The sequence below is a fragment of the Camellia sinensis genome, chromosome 7 (genome assembly GCF_055761805.1).
Source record: "Camellia sinensis isolate YWXY chromosome 7, ASM5576180v1, whole genome shotgun sequence".
Lineage (NCBI taxonomy): Eukaryota > Viridiplantae > Streptophyta > Magnoliopsida > Ericales > Theaceae > Camellia > Camellia sinensis.
Genome location: NC_138967.1, coordinates 114124578 through 114143551, shown reverse-complemented (window position 1 = coordinate 114143551; position 18974 = coordinate 114124578). Strand labels below are relative to the sequence as shown.

At 35.1% G+C, this 18974-nt stretch overlaps 1 long non-coding RNA gene and 1 pseudogene across 1 annotated transcript; both read left to right on the top strand.

Annotated features, from left to right (window-relative positions):
* The first annotated feature begins 373 nt into the window (after positions 1 to 373).
* On the top strand, positions 374 to 10664 carry LOC114296773 (pentatricopeptide repeat-containing protein At4g35850, mitochondrial-like; annotated as a pseudogene).
* Positions 10665 to 11700: 1036 nt separating this feature from the next.
* Positions 11701 to 18398, top strand: LOC114296777 (uncharacterized). The gene is made up of 5 exons (XR_003641286.2): positions 11701 to 12003; positions 14179 to 14445; positions 14640 to 14703; positions 17328 to 17882; positions 17983 to 18398. It is a non-coding gene; the product is annotated as an uncharacterized LOC114296777 (long non-coding RNA).
* Positions 18399 to 18974: the final 576 nt, after the last annotated feature.

Genomic DNA, 18974 nt, shown 5'->3' with positions numbered 1-18974 from the left:
GATCATCGAAGTCCGTCGAAGTCGAAGGGGGCTCTGGATCGTCAAATTCGAAGTCGAAGGGCTCTAAGAAGTCGCTGACCAGGTTTGTACACCATTTCTCTCTCATTTACTCTTCTCGCCGTGACCCATGGCGTGTCCCCACCGTGTTTCCGCTGTGTCCCTGCAAAAAAAATAAATTAAATTGAGGGGACACGCCTGATGCCTTGTCCCGTACGTGTCCCCGGCGTGTCATCGTATCCGACCCCGCCACGGCTTCCATTTTGGCATGTCCATGCTTCATAGGTCCTACATATAATTTGGCCTGTGGACAGTGGATTTTCCCTAAGTTTATCCTGCCTTAAATAGTAGCCAGATTGACCTATCTTGATATTACATGTATGCAATTGTTCGTGATATGATTGCAGCTGGTCTTGGTTTAAATAAGTTTTGCTATGCTGGACTTATTGCTGCACATAAGAATAAGACTCCAATAACTGATGATACAGCTACCAAAGTAATTACCAATTTTATTTTCGTATATATATATGTATATATTTTTGTGTCCGTTAGATAATTATTTCTTTAGTTCCTAAATCATTTATTGTTTTCCCCTTTCTGGAAAAGATTATCGAGCTTGTTGAGCAATCCAAGGGGTGGTCTTCAGTTGAAGGATCAAGAGACAATGCTGAAAACTTTATGATGGGTATTTCTGAAGAAGAGTTATATAATACCCCCACTGCTGAATACGTCCATAGGCGTTCTGGATTCCTGCATAGGGAGTTAACTGTTTATCATGTTGCATTTTATGCCTGCGCAAACCTCAGAAATGTAGAGGTACCATCTCAAATTTTATGCTCTTGAATTGAGACTTTATTACATCATCACCAAATGATTTTTAGCCCTGTTAGAAATTGGGCGCCCATGTGGCTTGACCCTTCTTTGAACCTTTTGAACCTTATCCAAATAAGTTTAATTTGAATTCAAAACCTATTTGGATAACCACTAAGGATATCCATATCTATCATATCAGCTGATATGGATAAATGTGATATTATCCTATATATCTTATATGATATGGGATATGGGTGATTAAGAGAAAAATAACGTATGTCGTAGGTTTTACCCATATACTGACTCTCTCCCAAAATACAACGATCAAGAGCCATTTTGCACTCTGACTTGTGTGGGTGATACTCATTCTATAATATCACTCCATTGCTGGGTTGATTGATCAAATTCAGGAAGCACGTGATTTACCCACGAGATCCTTCAATTCAAACTCTGCAGATAAAGGTATGACCATAATTTTTCATCCGCAGCGTTTACCTTTGATTTACATTGGTATCAGAGCATGAATTGGTATTTTCGTGTTTTCTCTAATCATGTGTATATTTTATATATATATATATATATATATGTACACATTATATATCAACTTCCATTAGATTGAGAGCGTGGTACACCTCATTTTTATGTTCATTAAATGTGATTTTTGATGTCATAAATGTTTTTGTTGTGAAAAATGGAGTTTGGGAGTACCGAAATCGGACAAGAAAACACCCCGGAAGGCAGCGCGTGTGCCTCACGCGCCAAAAGACGCCGTCAGCGGCGGGCACGCGCTGCCACGCGCTCTCATGCGTTGCCACGCGCTTCCACACACCAAGCGCACAATACACGGGCCTAGATGCGCGTCAGTCGGGCTGTCCACTCGCGTGCCATCCGCGCCACACACGCACGCCGTGCGCTAAGCCGCTCGCTGGGCCGTTCTTTGAGCCGCCCACTGAGCCGGCTTCTGAGCCGCCTGCTGGGCCTCGCGCTGAGCTGCAGATGAGCCGCGCACTGAGCCGCACCGCGCCGTTTTTCTCCACCAGCTTGGCTGCTGAAGTTAAGGCTTTGTTTGTTTTGTTTTTAATTCTAAATCGCGTTAAATGGTCATAATTAATTCATTATAGCTTTGTTTTAAGAGTGGTTGGGACCATTAGACTCAAAATTAAATTTTCTATATTCTGTAAAATTTTCAAAATTTTATGAAAATAAAAAATATTTTTCTGAAATAATAATTCATTATTTCTGCTTTAAAATACATCTGATGTTGCATGATTAAGTTTCTGGGGATGAATCTTTTATTGTAGACTATTATTGTAGTTTACTATTTATTGGTACGGTTATTTCATTTTACCAAATTCTAAAATATTTATTTCTAATTTTATGTGTGTTTATTAGTTATTTAAAATTCCAGAAAATACTAGAAAATTCCAAAAATTTTCAAAAGTGATATAGTTTCTGTTATGGCATAATTTGAATATTAAATACAGCATATTTTTTGGGTTTGTAATATGTTGCAATTAAAGAAGCATGATTAGTTTTTTTTTATATTTATTCATTTGAATTCCATTATTAAATGAATATAGCATGAGTTATTTGTAAATTTACATTAAGATGCTATTGTATGGAATTTATCATGCTTTGACATGCCATAGTCAGTGCGAGGTTGTTCGGTTAAGAGAAATCTTTGTAGATTTACTCCCGAAAACCAATATTTTGCGCATAAATTAAATTAAATTTTGGATAATTGTCACCTGTGACGCAAGAGATGATTACGAGCATAGCGGATTTTCGATCTTGCGACTTGTGTAATATTGTCACTATTTAATTTAAATTTTTGCGGCAAAATTATATTATGCTAATCAAAATTAATCCCAATACAAATTTCTCTCTAAATTGACTTAGCTTATGGAAGTTAATTTGGTTGACCTAGACTTCGTAGAGATGTTCAAATGTGAACAATGTAATCCTATTCTTTAGATGAGCAAAAGTCTTGGAGACTTAAAGTCAGACCTTAATTGAGCCAAAGTAAGGAAACATGACTCAAAGTCGCCTTGGTTTTGTTGCCTTGCTTGGCACAACAAAATTTGATGTGTGCGCTATGGTTAGCGACACACTACGTAGTATTGATTGGCGAGTTTTGGAGTTATGAAATTAGTAAGCCCTCAATAGATCTGTATATGATCTTGACTATTAAGCTGCGCGGATTGACTTTGTAATTTGACTTGTAAATAATGTTACATCATTGGATGAAGTAACATTCAAGAGTCACGTCATCCAAGTAATGCGAGCTTAAATAAATTAGTCATTAAGCGTAAGACGAGTAGCCAGTATGAGCAGTGTTTTGCTCTCTACCCAATTATTGGGAGTGGATGGAGCAAAATTTCATGCACTATAATAGTGTGCGTTGAAATATCACGTGAAGTTAAAAGATTAGCGCTTAGAAGCTGCAAAAGCTATTAACACTAAGTGAAAAGATTAGCACTTAGAAGCTGCAAAATCAATTAACACTAAGTGAAAAGATTAGCGCTTAGTGGCTACAAAATCTATTAGCATTGCCGACTTGTCTTAGTCTGGACACTTACTTTTTCCACACTTGTGTGTGAGACATGAGGAGGGGCTTCTTTGTATGATTCCTTAGCTAGGCTAATGTTTTTTGAATAACGTTTACCACTAAGCGCAAACATTGCAGCATAGTAATGAAAAGGTCAAGGCTGACAAGGTTGTTATGACTCTAAGAATTTGATGCATCGCTTGTAAAAGCATTGTGTTGAATTAGACTTTTTAGCCTAATTCGCGCTTAAATTACTTCAGGAGCTGTCATAGTTGATAGCTTATTCTCTCCTTCTTGTGGATAGTAGAATTAATTGCAAGTAACTATGAAGCGAGAAATAGCTATGGCAGGAGGAGTATCATCTTCTTTCAACTAGATACATTAAAGTGTATGGAGAATAAAATTGACTTGAAGGTGCAAGGGATTAGCACTTACTAGTTAAATTTGCAGCTTAGGCGCACTTAATATCTCCATGACATCCTTTTATGATCTAGTAAATATGAATTAGTTGTGAGTCATTACCTAGTTGGGCCTAAACCTTTAAAACTTGTCTTCGAGAACTCACACATTAAGATGATTGGAATTAGTTTATGACATTGGTCATGAACCTGTGGCTTATTATACTTAATCACATTAATGAGATGATGACACGATGGTTTGAGTAGGCCTTCTTGGGCCCACTCGCTTATGACATCCTGTTCTCATTTGAATGTGTAACTTTGTTCGCAATGGTTGCGCACAGGTAAGTATGATTTTTGTGACTAGATATGTGTAAGGGTATGATAGCTACGCCTCAATCTCGACACATTTATAGATTACGATACGCATCTGAGTAAAGACTATTTGATCTCCCATAAGTCAAAAGTTTTGAGATGATTTTTGACATTGCACATATGAGGTCGAGATCAATTAGATAAGAGCTTTTGTGTTTTTAGTTTTGACCAAGGTGGCGAGTATCTATTTGTGTTATTTTTTAGAAAGCTCTGTGAAGAGAAATGGATGCTTAGAAAATTGATTATTCCTAGTACTCAACAACACAAATGGTGTAGTAGAGATAAGGAATTAGTATTGTTAATGTTAGGTGAATGATGGCGCAAAATGTTTCCTAATTGGGAATTGCACTAGTTTGTTGCCTATATCCCTAACTAAGTGCCCTTCATATCAGATTTTACACTCCATTTGAGTAATGGGTTAGCGGAGAGTCATCTATGGGCGATCTGTAACTGTTAAGCAGCTTCTCTTTATTTTACTTCTCATAAGTTTGCGAAGTTAAGACCTAGGGTTCTATAGCGCATTATTGTATGCTGTCATGTAAACCCTCTGGGTCATGTGTATATAGCTAAGTAGCTTTGTGGGAGTGTAACTAAGTCACATAAAGTTTTATTAGTAAAGGTGACGTGAATAGAGTTTTTGGAACTTTATAAGATAGAGAATTCTAAGCATAGCGCTCTATGTAGCCTAGTTGAGAATGGAAACAAATTTCCAATATCCTAGGGACAGTGGGAGCGATGTGCCTACTAATAGATTACTCCATTAGAGAAGAATACTCTACATTCTTAGTTGCATGGTAGCAAATGTGAAAATTTTTCACGTCATCACTGGGTGATTGAGAGGGAAACATTCATGATTGCTCCACAAGATGATAAAGAGCCTAGGATAATGCCAAAGACTCTAGTCCCCTGTTTTTAGAAAGTGGATTAATGTTGCGCAGTTTAAGACAAAGTCTTTGAGGATTAACCATTTCTATAATTTGGTTGACTTTCCATTATGACGCAAAACTGTTCTAAAGTTATGCGTAATTTGGATAGTCATTGTTGAGGCATAAGGCTCGCTAGATACCGAAAAGTCGCACCATTGAGGAAAATGTAGACCATGAGAAGACTTCCTCCTAGGGAGTGAAGTTATTTTGACTTAGGCTATGATTGACATAAGTTCGGAACATTGATTTGTGGACATTATGACCCAACTTTCTCGTTAGAGAATTGGATAAATAGATCCGTAGGGATTTACCTTCTGCTTTTATGGTAAAAAGTTAGGAGCGCAAAAAGGTTGCTTGTTCCAATAAATCTTTTACAGCCTAAAACAGTTATCCAAATAGTGGTTCTTAGATTTCATCAAGCCATGATAGGCCAACGATGATCGATGAAGATCACTGAGGCATAATTAATGGTCCAAAAGAAGTTTTTCCTTACTTAGTCATTATAAGCCAAGAATTTATAAGGTTGTCGACACCTAGGGTGGGCAGTCCTCTGTTTTAGATGTGATGGACATGGGTGATGTAATTTATATGCTTGGATGTACGATCCTTAGGGATTGTTTTAGGAGAATTCATGTTTTGTCTTCGATGACTTACATAAGGAATATCCTAGAACGATTCTAGATGCAAAATTGCAAACCCATTGACTTACCTATCGGTAAAAGCCAGAGCCTTAGCTATTGAGTGAATCCTCGGATTGTCTTTGGGAGAAACAGATGACCTATATTCCTTGATCTTTTCTTTGTTGTGGGAGCCTAAAGTACACTATGTGGGCGTATTCGGCATGATAAGTGTTATCTTTGATAAATGGTCAACTGCGTTGTTTCGACATTGACCTTGCTTATTAGACTATGGATAAAATGCTTTACTAGTAGTATATTAATTTGCTCCTTGTAAGATTCAATGCGCTAGTTGGGCGCATCTTTGCTAGTTGGGCGCATTAAGAATGAACACAAATTGGTCACCAAAATATCTTTAGAGAGGTTATTGCGCAAGAGGTAGTGATCTTAAATCACTTCATGTGAGGCGCACATGGTTGATTCCGTTGTATATACTTATCGCAAGAGGTGTTGATAAAGTTTATGTTTGGAATCTAGAATTGCGCAAGCTGTGGTCAAATTTTTTTTAGAATCGATCACTTATTTTGAGATGATGGGATGTTGACACTATTATGGTTTGTGTCATAATGATTAGCAGATGATGATGTCAGCAGGCAAGATTGGCTCACTCACACGAGCAATCGCCCTTGGCGCTTGGGAACGAGCAAGGATGAGACTAGTGGTTTATTTTTATATGGAGCCAAGAGAGGCTTAAATAATCCACTATGTATGTCGCCTTGGTTACAACCAAGATGAGGTCGTGTTAAGGATCAAACATGGATATTAGTACCCACTTTCCATGTTGTACCTATTATGATTAGCCAGATGCGAGATCTCATTTGGCGCCCAGAGGGCGAGCAAATAGAGAATTCGGGTTAGGCGCTAGAAAGCGACTAGACTAATATCTGTACGGTGTATCGAGTATGACGTCACTCTTTTGGAAGAGTTACTCCACCGTAGCATGTATTCATATTATATGTGCTTGGCAACTGAGTAATGAGGTGAGAGAATGGATCCCTGTTTCCTCACCGTGTGAGTCTTATGTGTCATTACTGATATGACTTTCATTTATGTACCATTTTGTGACTTTTGACTATGTCAGAAGGTAAGGGGTTAATGTTCTGCTACTTTGGTATGTTACCTGCGGTCATGTATGATTCGGCTTTAAGGGACATTACTGGGAAAGCGGTCAATCCTAAACTAAATGACATGAGGGCAAAGGGAAGATCATCTAGTATTACACCACTATTGTATATTCACTGTCGGCAACTCACATCGCTCTGTATGAGAGGCGGATTGAGTGTGAATATATTGCAAAAATTGAAAGGGTCAAACATGCTCTTTTTGAGGGATTAGAGATGTTTTTTGGACCGGTGTAATTAGATGGGTCTGGGGTATATGAGACACTATTTCTATTCTTTTTGGGTTGATGTCTCTATGCTGGCTCATTTTGAGTTTCTAGTATAGAGCTCCCACATTCAGGTGTTCTCAGTAGTCGCACGGTGCATTGGCTAGTATGAGATTGTTCATTTTTGGGGAGATTGAGATAGAGATGTGGCAGTGTCATGCCAACTCATGTGCGAGTGGGAGATGTTAGAAATTGGGCGCCCATGTGGCTTGACCCTTCTTTGAACCTTTTGAACCTTATCCAAATAAGTTTGAATTTGAATTCAAAACCTATTTGGATAACCACTTAGGATATCCATATCTATCATATTAGCTGATATGGATAGATGTGATATTATCCTATATATCTGATATGATATGGGATATGGGTGATTAAGAGAAAAACAACGTATGTCGTAGGTTTTACCCATATACTGACTCTCTCCGAAAATACAACGATCAAGAGCCATTTTGCATTGTGACTTGTGTGGGTGATATTCATTCGGTAATAGGTTGATTGATCAGATTCAGGTAGCACGTGATTTACCCACAAGATCCTTCAATTCAGACTCTGCAGATAAAGGTATGACCATAATTTTTCATCCGTTGCGTTTACCTTTGATTTACAAGCCCAAACTAAGAAACCCCAAACGTGGGGACAAATGTAGGGCTAGAGTCCCAGATATAGTTCCCTGTGCTTTCAATCTGTTCAGAAATATGCGGTGGCATGGCTCAACTAGATGCAGGAGATATGGGTAGACTGTGAAGCACCATGGTTCACTACCTTACTTAGAACCCGTTCCATGTTTGACTCTAGAACAACCCCTTTTATGCCGTCAGGCTGGGTTAACTTCATGCCTTGAAAGATAGCTGACCACTCCCCAAGGTCACTGATACCATTTTGAAGTCTAGCACAGCATGTTCAAAGAATTAGATGAAATGGAAGAATCACATCTAGAAAGTTGGCTGAGGATGCTGAATGTTTAATTTTTTGAACATTGATTATTGAAATGGGACTTATTTTAAACTATCTATTGTAGCATTTGTTGTCTCCTTTTCTGATTTTAGATTTATAATTTGACGAAACAATCGAATCATCATTTTTGTTTTAATTTTTTCTCCATTAATTATGTGCTAACTTTTGATATTTGTTCATCATAATAGGTAATGGAAACAATTTTGGAGATGGTCAGAAGGGACAATAAAACTCCTGATGTCTTTATTCTGATGCAAGTTATAAGGTACATATTGTTAATCATTATTTTCAGCATTTTGATTAATATGTATCTTTTATGCTTGCTTGTTTTCAAGCGTAGTTCGGTTGCCAATGTTATTTGTGAACCTATGTTGTGTGCTCTATCTAGTGCTTTTGTTCTATACTTCCTCTGTGAAAGTTTTCTATATTTTCCTGTGAGTAATATGATCATTCACCGGAAGAATACTGAACCTCATGAGTGTCAACTGCCATTTTCCACAGGTGTTATCTACATTCTGGAGATATTGAACGTGCCCAGAAAATTTTTGAAGAATACATGAAATTAGTCAGGGAAGCAAGCTATGGTGGAACTATATGTGGTGAGTTCTATATTATCTGATATGCCAACTCATAATTAATTGTCATTGCCTTGTGTTTGTGCAATTTGAGGATTATCAATGCACCTCTTTCACAGAGGCTGAATGTGCTATCGTATTGCTTTTCCATAGGAGCCATCATCGAAGCTTGTTTACAAATCAGATTTGGTTTTTAAAATTACAGAAGGGTCTCCCTAAACCTTTCCTGCCTTTAGAACGAACTTACTTTTGTTGTTTAATAAGCTCAGTACATTGGCTAGATATGCATGTACCTGGAACCACTACCAATCTGTAAGTGCCTGTAAATAGAAATTATTAGTTACCCTTTAAAATGTCTTGCTAACCGCTTGTGTTGTGTTCCTCAACTTCATTTTTACTTATTTTATTACTCTGTAAGCTATGTTTTTTTATTGTTGTTATTTGGACTTCAACACTTCATAAAAACAAGATTTGGTTGTGGACTTTAACTTGCATGGCTGTAGACTCTCGCATAGGGTGCAATGGTGGGGTATATTCCCAAGGGAATGCAACTTGCTCTTGAGACGCTGGTAAGTTTGGGTTTGCTATTGATTTGGTATGAACTACTCAATATTTTGATTATTTTTTTGATCTACACTCATGATATGATACCCCTGCCTTCTCCAGGAAAATATGACCTCGAGGGACTTTTTTTTTAGCCCCAAAATGGGAAATGATCTCCTGCTTGTAGCTGCCGGTGAAAAGGTAGTTTTTCAAAAGAAAAAGCATTAATTTCTTGCAGTGCTATGTATTCAAACTTGTTTTTATTATCCCTAATAGGTTGGTCAGTTTATTTGAGATTTACATATTTGTTGTAGACTGGTGGATATACCATGGCCAATTATGTATAGGACCTGATGCAAGCTCGTAAAATTATCCCTTCACCCCCTGCTGTTGAAGCATACTACAATGGCTTAAAAGTGAGTCTCCTTGCCTTATTAATAAACTTATTTTATTTTAATCTTGTAAATTTTCAATTTGTAATATACCGGAAAAGAAAACATCGTTCACAAGATTTTCAATTTAGCCAAATGCTTCCGTATCCACAGAGTGGGGATCTTTCCGGAAAATCATTATCATTAAACATGTCTGAATAGGGATTTGGATAAGGTTGAGAACTTTATTTAGTATTTCATCATAGAATTAACATTTTTTTTAGTTGTGCATGAGGAGCACACAATAGGGCAAAGATGAGCATTAAGTTAGAACCCTTGTCAAGCCTAGGAAACTAAAGCTGGAGATGCTACTTGGGAAATGAGATATAATCACCAGAAATCTTTTTAGACAACTTAGAAATTGGGTGCTTATTTCTCGGTGGCAATCAAGGATGGATTTTTTATTTTGAAATCCATCATAGAGGGAGAAACTAAACCTATTCTTTTGCATGAAGGCCAGTCATAGACCTAACATTCCATGACGTGCACACTTGTAGTCTCTGGAGGATGAGAATAACTATGTAGCATCTACATCGAGAATTCATGTTTATGTTACGTCATTAGCCCAATCCTTTGTAGGAACTAATCGAATTTTAACGAACGTGCAAAATAGATGTGTATATCATAAAGTGATTTATTATTCCTGACCTTGCTTCACTGTAGTTATTTGAACAAGAATTTTGTGCCTTAGATGCATTTTGTGCACAAGCAACATGAATTGAACTCTAAATAGGAGGAACACACATTTATTTGTCTTTGAAACTCTGAATATGATTTAACAAAGTCTATGCTCTGCCTCTTAGGAATGTGGCGAAATTCTTAAATCAAATTGTACATTATGGAAAGTTTGTCCTTAAGTTGACATCTCGATTATTGACTGATTTGTCCATTTGTCTTTACATCATCGGTATTTTTTTCTCTCTCTTTCTTTCTAGGAGCATGATATACCTGAAGACGATCAACGAATGATCATAGTCACCCGAACTTACAACAATTTTTGCCAAAAAATAGGATCGGGACCTGGCCGTGGACAATCATAGTTGGAAAGAAAGTTGTCTGATGGCATGACCCATCAATTCTTTTTCAGTTGTACCCTTTGTTATTGCTGCTTTGAACAATGTATTACTCAAATAATTAATTGCATGATAGATTTTTGTATTAGTTTAATCTTGATTTTTTTAGAGATGATGTCTTATTATGAGTCAGAATTCTCAATAGATCCAAATTTATCCATCTTTGGTCCAGATGTCGTATGAATCATGTTAGGAAAAGGTTTTTGCATAATATTATCCTTAAATTTTTGAATCAAATTTGAAAAAATATTATTAAGACAAATAGATGAATTTTTCTCACGTCTAAGCCCAACTAGCCTTAAAATAATTGCTCATAGTTGTACTTTTTAATTTTATTTTTGACTAATATATATTTGAAAAAGGAAAATGTAAAAATTCACTATATCAAAACTGCAAATTTAAGATTTTTAATCTTTATTGTTATCAAATTAGCCCCTCAGTAGGTCCAAAATGAAATATTAGTCTTTTATTAATTGATGATTAATATTACTCAAATCTAGAGGTGGGCATAGGGTTATCCGACCCGCCCAACCCGTCCTACCCTACCCTACCCGACCTCCAGACCTTTGGGCAGTTTCGCAAACATGTTAGGGTCAGATGCGGTTTGGATTATGGCTGAATTTTGAGTTGCAGGCGGATTGCGGGTTTGAACCGAACCTGTCCAACCCGCCCGCTTAAACAGAATTTTTTTTTAAAAAAAATTATTTTATATGTAAAATCTGGACCGTTGATCTTCGTCTCTTTTTTTTTGTTACAGATCTTCATCTTTAGTAAAACAAACAAAAGTAAAAAAAAAAAAAACCCTCATCTCTCACAATCAAGGTGATTATTCAGTACTCCCGGAGTATGGACACATGGTGCTCCATAAGGTTTTGATTGGTGGAGAGACACAAGGGCCCACGATTTATGTTGGAAATAAAGAGACAACATGGGGGTAACTAATTGGTGATTAGTTTGGAGTATGGACATCTGGTGCTATAGGAGTATTGAATAATTTCGCCACAATCAAACACATTACATTTGCGCAGTTGGAGAGAGCTCCTTTTCTCTCATCTCATATTAGTCAATCTCTCTCTCTCTCTCTCTCTCTCTCTCTCTCTCTCTCATCGCACCGATCGCGACTCTGCTTTCAACTTTGCTTTCTCATCGCACCGATCGACCTCTAGTTTGTCATCGCACCAATCGACCTCTGATTTCTCATCGCACCAATCGATCTCTGTTTTCTCATCGCAACTCTGTGCGCAGCTTCACTTCGAATCTCACTCTCTGGTGCTTCGCAAGATCGACTCTGCTCTGCAATTCACAGGTAAGACTCTGCTCTGCTCTTCAGATCCGTCTATCTGTTTCTCTCCCCGATCTCTTTTGTTTTTATTTTTTTTTTAATTTTTTTTTATGCAATCAGATGTGTAAGCAATAGATCTGTGTTAAATCTGTTAAATTTGTATTAAATCTGTGTTAAATCAGATGTTTTTATGCAATCAGATGTGTATGCAATCAGATGTTTTTTTTTAATTTGTTTATTTGTTAAATCTGTTAAATCTATGTTAATCTGTGTTAAATCTGTTATTCAATTTGTGCGATATGTGTTCGAATCTGTTATTCAATCTGTTATTAATCATTAATTATTAATTATGTTGAATTTGTAATTATTAATTATTAATTATATATGTTATTGTATTTGTAATTAGATATGCTATTCATTCTGTTATTCAATGTGTTATTCAATTTGTTGAATCTGTAATTATTTAAATTATGTTGAATCTGTAATTATTAATTATGTTGAATTTGTAATTAGATCTGTTTATGCAATCAGATTTTTTTTTTAACGTAAATTATGTAATCAGATAATGTAAATTTCGTAATGGAATTTGCAATGTAAATTATGTAATCAGATTTTTTTGAAATGTAAATTATGTTAGGCAGTCAGATTTGTTTAGTGTTTATGCAATCAGAAATTTTTTTCTTTTTTTGTAGCAACAGATCTTTGAGATTGAGATTAAATCTGTTCTTGTGTGACTAAGATTCTGTTTGTGTGACTAAGATTTGTTTCAATGGTGATTGGAATTAAATCTGTGATTGGAATTAAATCTATTCATTTTTAAAGTAGTTGAAGAATGAGATTGATGATTTACTTTAATTGTATTATTGGTTAGTAGATTAATTTTGAATAATTTTAGGATTTTGAATGATTTTGAATGATTTTAGGATTTTAAATGATTTGTTTGTGTTAGGAATTGATTTTGAAGCATTTTAGAAAATTGATTTTGAATGATTTGTAAGTTAATGATTTAATTATTAATATTGAAGCATTTTAGAAAATTAGAAGAAAATGACCCAAAATAAATATTTATAAAATGGTGGAAAAAATTCAAAAATTAATTTTTAAAGGGAAAAATTCAAACCGCCGGCACATCCGCAAACCTTATCCGCATTGCGGGGGGTTGTGGTTTGACTTTATCCCAAACCGCAGAGGTGCGAGCGGGTCAAAATCGAACCGCAAACCGCACAAAACCAATCCTAGGCTGAACTTCACAAATAATCTTTTGGGGAGGTCAATGTGTTGATTGTATGTTCAAAGATACTATACGCTCTATGAAACTAAATAAACTGGATCTCTTTGGCATATAATAAGTTTCACATTTTTGAAATAATTACATTGAACTCCCATAAAGTTTAAATTTACATAATATTGAGCTCTTTTTCATTAGTAATTCATTAGTCAAATAAATAAAAAATAGATTTTGTTATCTTTTATACATTGAAATATATATTTTACTTTATTTACTTTTATGTCTTCACACTATTTGTATTAATTTTGGCTTCTTAAATCTTTAGGTAAATTATAAATATACCTCCTGAAATTTATTTAAAATACAAAATTTCTCCTGTGATTTTAGAAATTATTAATTTTTTATTTAACAAAAAAAAAATCTTAACTACCCTTTTACACAATAATAAAATTACCTGAATTGTTAATTGAGATATATTTATAACATCATTAAAAACTATTAGACATTTCCAAATAAACTCATCTCAACTCCCTAGATTGTAACAACAATTATGTGGGGTTGGCTAGATCAATCCACTTTCTTGATTCGGCTTTTTGAAAGGAAACATGTAATTTAAATGGGTTCATATGTTTGTCTTTGAATTTTATTTCCATATGTACTTGGGTTGATACTGGCTTTATAAAATTATTTTGGTTTTGTTTCTCAGTTTTTATTTAGCTTTTGAGCTATATGCTTCAAAAGAAAACTTTTTTTTTTTTTCTCTTTTTTTCTTTGGGTTCTGTGAATGCTTGCTTGGCCTACGTAAAATTCTAGATGTTTCTGTAATTGGCATCTCTTTTATGTTAATATATGAATTTGTACATTTTACAGTGTAGTTATTTGATACTTTTAAAGGTTAGTATCCTTGAATTGTTAGAGGCATCATTTTGTGGTTTTTCAAAAGGGCTTAGTGCAGTTGTTTTTTTACTCAGGTTGTTTGTATCAAATTAGAATGCTTGAGGTAGAACAAGAGGCAAATAAAACCACTCTGCTAGAGGAAGCAAACCCGAAATCCAGCGATGAAAGGACAGAAAATAGGAAGAAGAAAAGGAAGAGATAGTTATCAAAGGAAGCTGCAACGGCTGACAAACGCGGGGTTTGCTACTTAAGTCGGATTCCTCCACACATGGATCCTTTGAAGCTATGACAGATTCTCTCTTAGTATGGAGAAATTCAAAGAATTTACCTTACACCCGAAGGTTCACACAAGTACCTTTTTTTTGAAAAAACCAAATGATGCAAACTTTGCAAGAGATCATCAAGCATTTAATTGTTCATGTGTCTTTGTTGTACAACTTTTATTTTAGATTTGAAGTCATACAATATCATGTAGCTATCTTGCTTGTACTTTAACAATTGAAGTACTCAACTCCTCACATTGGTTTATGTACAGATCTTGTGGCTCAGGTGCATCGTAAACGAGCTGGTGGATTTCAAGGAATAGAATTTTCGAAAGGGTATGTGATTAACTTTCTTAATGGCTTAATGCTATATGCCGAACAGATCCAGTTTACTTAGTTTCATAGAGCATATAGTATCTTCGAACATACAATCAATACATTGACCTCCCCAAAAGATTATTTGTGAAGTGTTTTTCTCCAAAAGGAGAAATATTTTGGCATTGTCTTTACTTTTTTTGTTCTAGTTTTATATCAATGTGGCGCATAGTTATTACGAATGTACAATCATATAATAGCCTTTGGTGTGTGACGCCCCAAATTTTGATAACATAATACAACGATACAACGGGGCTTAACTAGTGGATCCACATCATTTTTAAGCACAAAATACAAATAATTGTACTAAAAGAAAATATTAGTAATAGTTACAGATAAAATTCTTCAAGTCTTTAAATACAGATCGGTTTCTTGATACAAAAAGATTATCCAAAATACAGGAAATACACAGCCATGGGTCCTCAAAGCTTTTAGGGATTCTGCTCTCAGTGTAAAACTCGCCTTCACCTGGCATAAAACGCCATGAGCTTGGAATGCCCAGTAAACACACACACCCCAACCCTTTTCCCATTCCAAATACACAATTAACATAACGGCATGGTCATAACATACAACGAAAGTAATAATCAAGCAGAGATTATAATTAAATTTCAGTTCTCATGAATAATAGTCAATTTTAGTTAGTTCTAGGCAATTCCCCGCGGAATGTCGTTCCTACCCAACCACTAACTCTAGCTACGGGCAATTCTGACTCACAGATTTCCAGATTTGAACCAGTTCGAAAATAACTATGCAAAAAATAGTTTTATTGGCCCTAAAGACCTGGCCTCATGTGAGTTTGTAGATAAACAAGTCTAGTTTCAAACTCAATTTACAAAAGTAGGATAGGTATTTTATATTTTAAGATAATTCAAAATTACCAAGATCTGTCCAGGTTCGTTGATCGTTATGCAAATCAGTTTTTCTCTCAAACCCCTCACTCTCTTGAGTTCAAACAAATTTTAGTTAAAATATAACACCAAGATTAAGATTTTGACATAAAATTGGGCTCAAGATTATTTTTTTGAAATTTTCGAAAAATAAATAAAGTTGACTGTTTTTCTGGTTCTGTGAGTAACAAACTTAGAAAAATTGTTTAGATTATAAAAACGCATCCTTAGGACCTACAAAAATTACCACATACTCTAGACATACCAAATATTGTACCATAAAAACAGATTTTGAGTTTATGGAGTTTTGATAGGAAAATAAATTCAAGAGAGGGAAAAGATTTGCTGCTGGAAAATTAAGAAAGAAAGAGAAGCACACCATTTCTTGATTAATACACCTTTATACAAGAGTGTAGGCCTAGAATACAACAAATATATACAAATAGCATGTATTAGGAGGGGAAAAACAAGTGGTAAGAGAACTTGAGAGAAGAGATGTTGTATGTTTATCTTTGTTGTACAAGACTAACACTATTCTTCCTTTTCTTCTCCTCTTCTCTCTCACTCTCTCCCTCTCTCTTTTTTTTTCCAAGGTCACTCTCTCTCACTCCTCTAGTGAATGGCTGAAAATCTATATAATGAGGGGGGAGAAGTGTGCATAGATATATATATATAGAGAGAGAGAGAGAGAAAAGATTGGAAAGGTTTCTTAGGGACCAAGTTTTATAAGTGCAAATTGTCAAAGTTGCCATTATGGCCCTTTTCATCCATCACATGGTCAACAACTTGGGCTCCAAGACATATATATATATATATATATATGATGTTTTTATTTATAAACATAATATAATAGTCACAAGTACATTAATTAATAAAATATTACAATTAAGGGTTGGAATGAAATAAAATAAAAGTCTATAGGGATCAAGTCTAAATTTATGAAACCTTGATGTATGTTATTAATATACTAACATTAAAAAATAGTTAAAATAATAAATTCGGGTCCCGTTAAATTAAAGCGCAAACAAATGCGAGAAACCGAGCAAAAACGGCATTACCGGGAATTAAAATTTGAGAGTGATTAATATATAATGATAGGGTCTAATAACTAATAATATTGTTTTAAAGGTGATTATTAATCTACGGGATTGATTAGGGTTTACTCGAATTAATCCGCGATGCTTCCCGATTCTAGGGTTTAAAATGCAATTAAGCGAAAATTCAAGGACTTTATTGAAATAAACTCAAGGTTAGGGATTTAATGGTAATTACAAAAATTAGGGTCTCTACATGGTGTGTACAGGTTGGTTGAATTTTCTAAAAGAAGTATTGCCAAGAAGGTTGCAAAGATGTTAAATGGTGAACAAATAGGTATATTGTAGATTATTTTTTCATCCGAGCTTAATTAGCTTATTTTTTTTCCTGGATTTTATACTTATGATGAATTTCTAGCTACTTTATTAAGTGAAACAGGCAAAGTGGGCTATGCTTAGGGTCTAAAATTGATTCTGTGTTGGCTCATGTTTTTTGGTGCCTTGTGTCCTTTATTTTGTGAGCTTGATAACATTTTTTGGGGTTAAACATGCGAAGTGATTGTAGGCTTGTAGCAAGTACATTATTCGTTATGGAATGAAGTTCTTTTTTTTTTTTTTTTTGGGTTTCAAATTTTTTTATTATTATTTTTTTCATGTTTAGGTGGGAGGAAAAGGTCAGCGTTCTTTTATGATCTTTGGAATATCAAGTACTTGAGTAAATTCAAATGGGATGATCTTACTGAGGAGATTGGTACGGAGGTTTTTAACCATTTGCAGCCTGTTGGGATTTGGCTAACTCCAGGGCCAATTCCTTACGTAAGCGCTCCTTCTCAGCCATCATATCTTCCAGACGCTGTTCGTTTCATTTTGCTTGATCCATGATCGTCTGCACAGTCTCCTGCACAGAAGTTGAGAGTGAGGTTTGAGCTACTGGGTCAAAGTTTAGGGCCCTTCGTGCAATGATATTCTCCTGTCCAAGCATGTTTCTTGGAGTAATGTCATCTCTTGGTGTAATATCGTTAGCAACTATCGAAGGATCATCTCTCCCGCCTGCCATGAACGTACTTGAGTATTCCCACAAACGGCACCAACTGTGGTAAAGTGGTTTGGAAATACTCTTGGATCCAGTTAGATGCTCTTGATCCTCTGATTGCTACCTGAAAAAAGGGATGAACACTACAGTCGAGGGTGCCAGAATTAACATTCCGACGAACAAGTCAGTATCCTCTCTACTTTACTTCTATCTCAAGTTATCTTGTGTATTCTCACATACCTCTCTTTGACTGACGCTTCTCCTTTTTATATTGTTCTCCAAGGGCCCACCTTCTCATCATCATCTTTCGCCATCATATCTGGGACCCCCAGGTACGTTAGAAGCTTTTCGGCATACTCAGCCTGCAGGCTGGATTCTACTTGGCCTTGCTCTTGTTCAAATGGGTTTGGCCATGCCAAGTTAGCCTCACCAGCATTCTCGGCGTCCTGTTTGAATCTCTTCTGAGCGCACATTTATTCGGCCCCGACAAATGTATATACCAAATAATTATGCAGTCAAAGTATAGAATTACTTTCAATATTTATAAATAAAAAAAATACTTGTCAAAAAAGAAAAACTTATCAACACCTTTTTTATTATCTCAAATTAAAATTAATAAAATAAATCATAGTGATTTTAAGATAGATTTTATAAACTAAATTTATTTTAGTGTAAATATATTAATTTGTTTGATTGCAATCATTGTATTTTTTTTTTTTTTTAATTCAGAACATTTTAAATGTCATAGAGACGTTTAACCATGACAAAAACATTATGAGATGAGAATATTTGTTAGAAAATATTTTCAAATAAATCAAAACATAATGTAGTATCTTATAAAATGACTTACTAAATAAAATTTTGTAAATTATTTTACATGATCCAATATAAAATAATTTGTTAAAAATTATTTTATTAACATATTATGTGGTCAAATATCACAAAATGCAAAAACTATTTTTAATGAAAATAATTTACAACAAATAATATGAGTCTAAATGTTATGATGTCTACAATATCAATTTAGTAATTTTTTGTTTTTTGTTTTTAATGCGATATTATTGTAAATAGGGCTGCAAACGAGCCGAGCTGAATTTGAGTATGTTTGGGTTGTTTATTAAGCTTTTAACAAGTTCAAACTCAAATTTGAGCTCAATAAAAATTTAACGAATTGAGCTCGAGCCAAGCTGGCTTATACTTCACTCAAACTCAAGCATGTTCACGAGTTTTAACAAGACAAAAAAAAAATTATAAATTCATACTTGTGTATGAAAC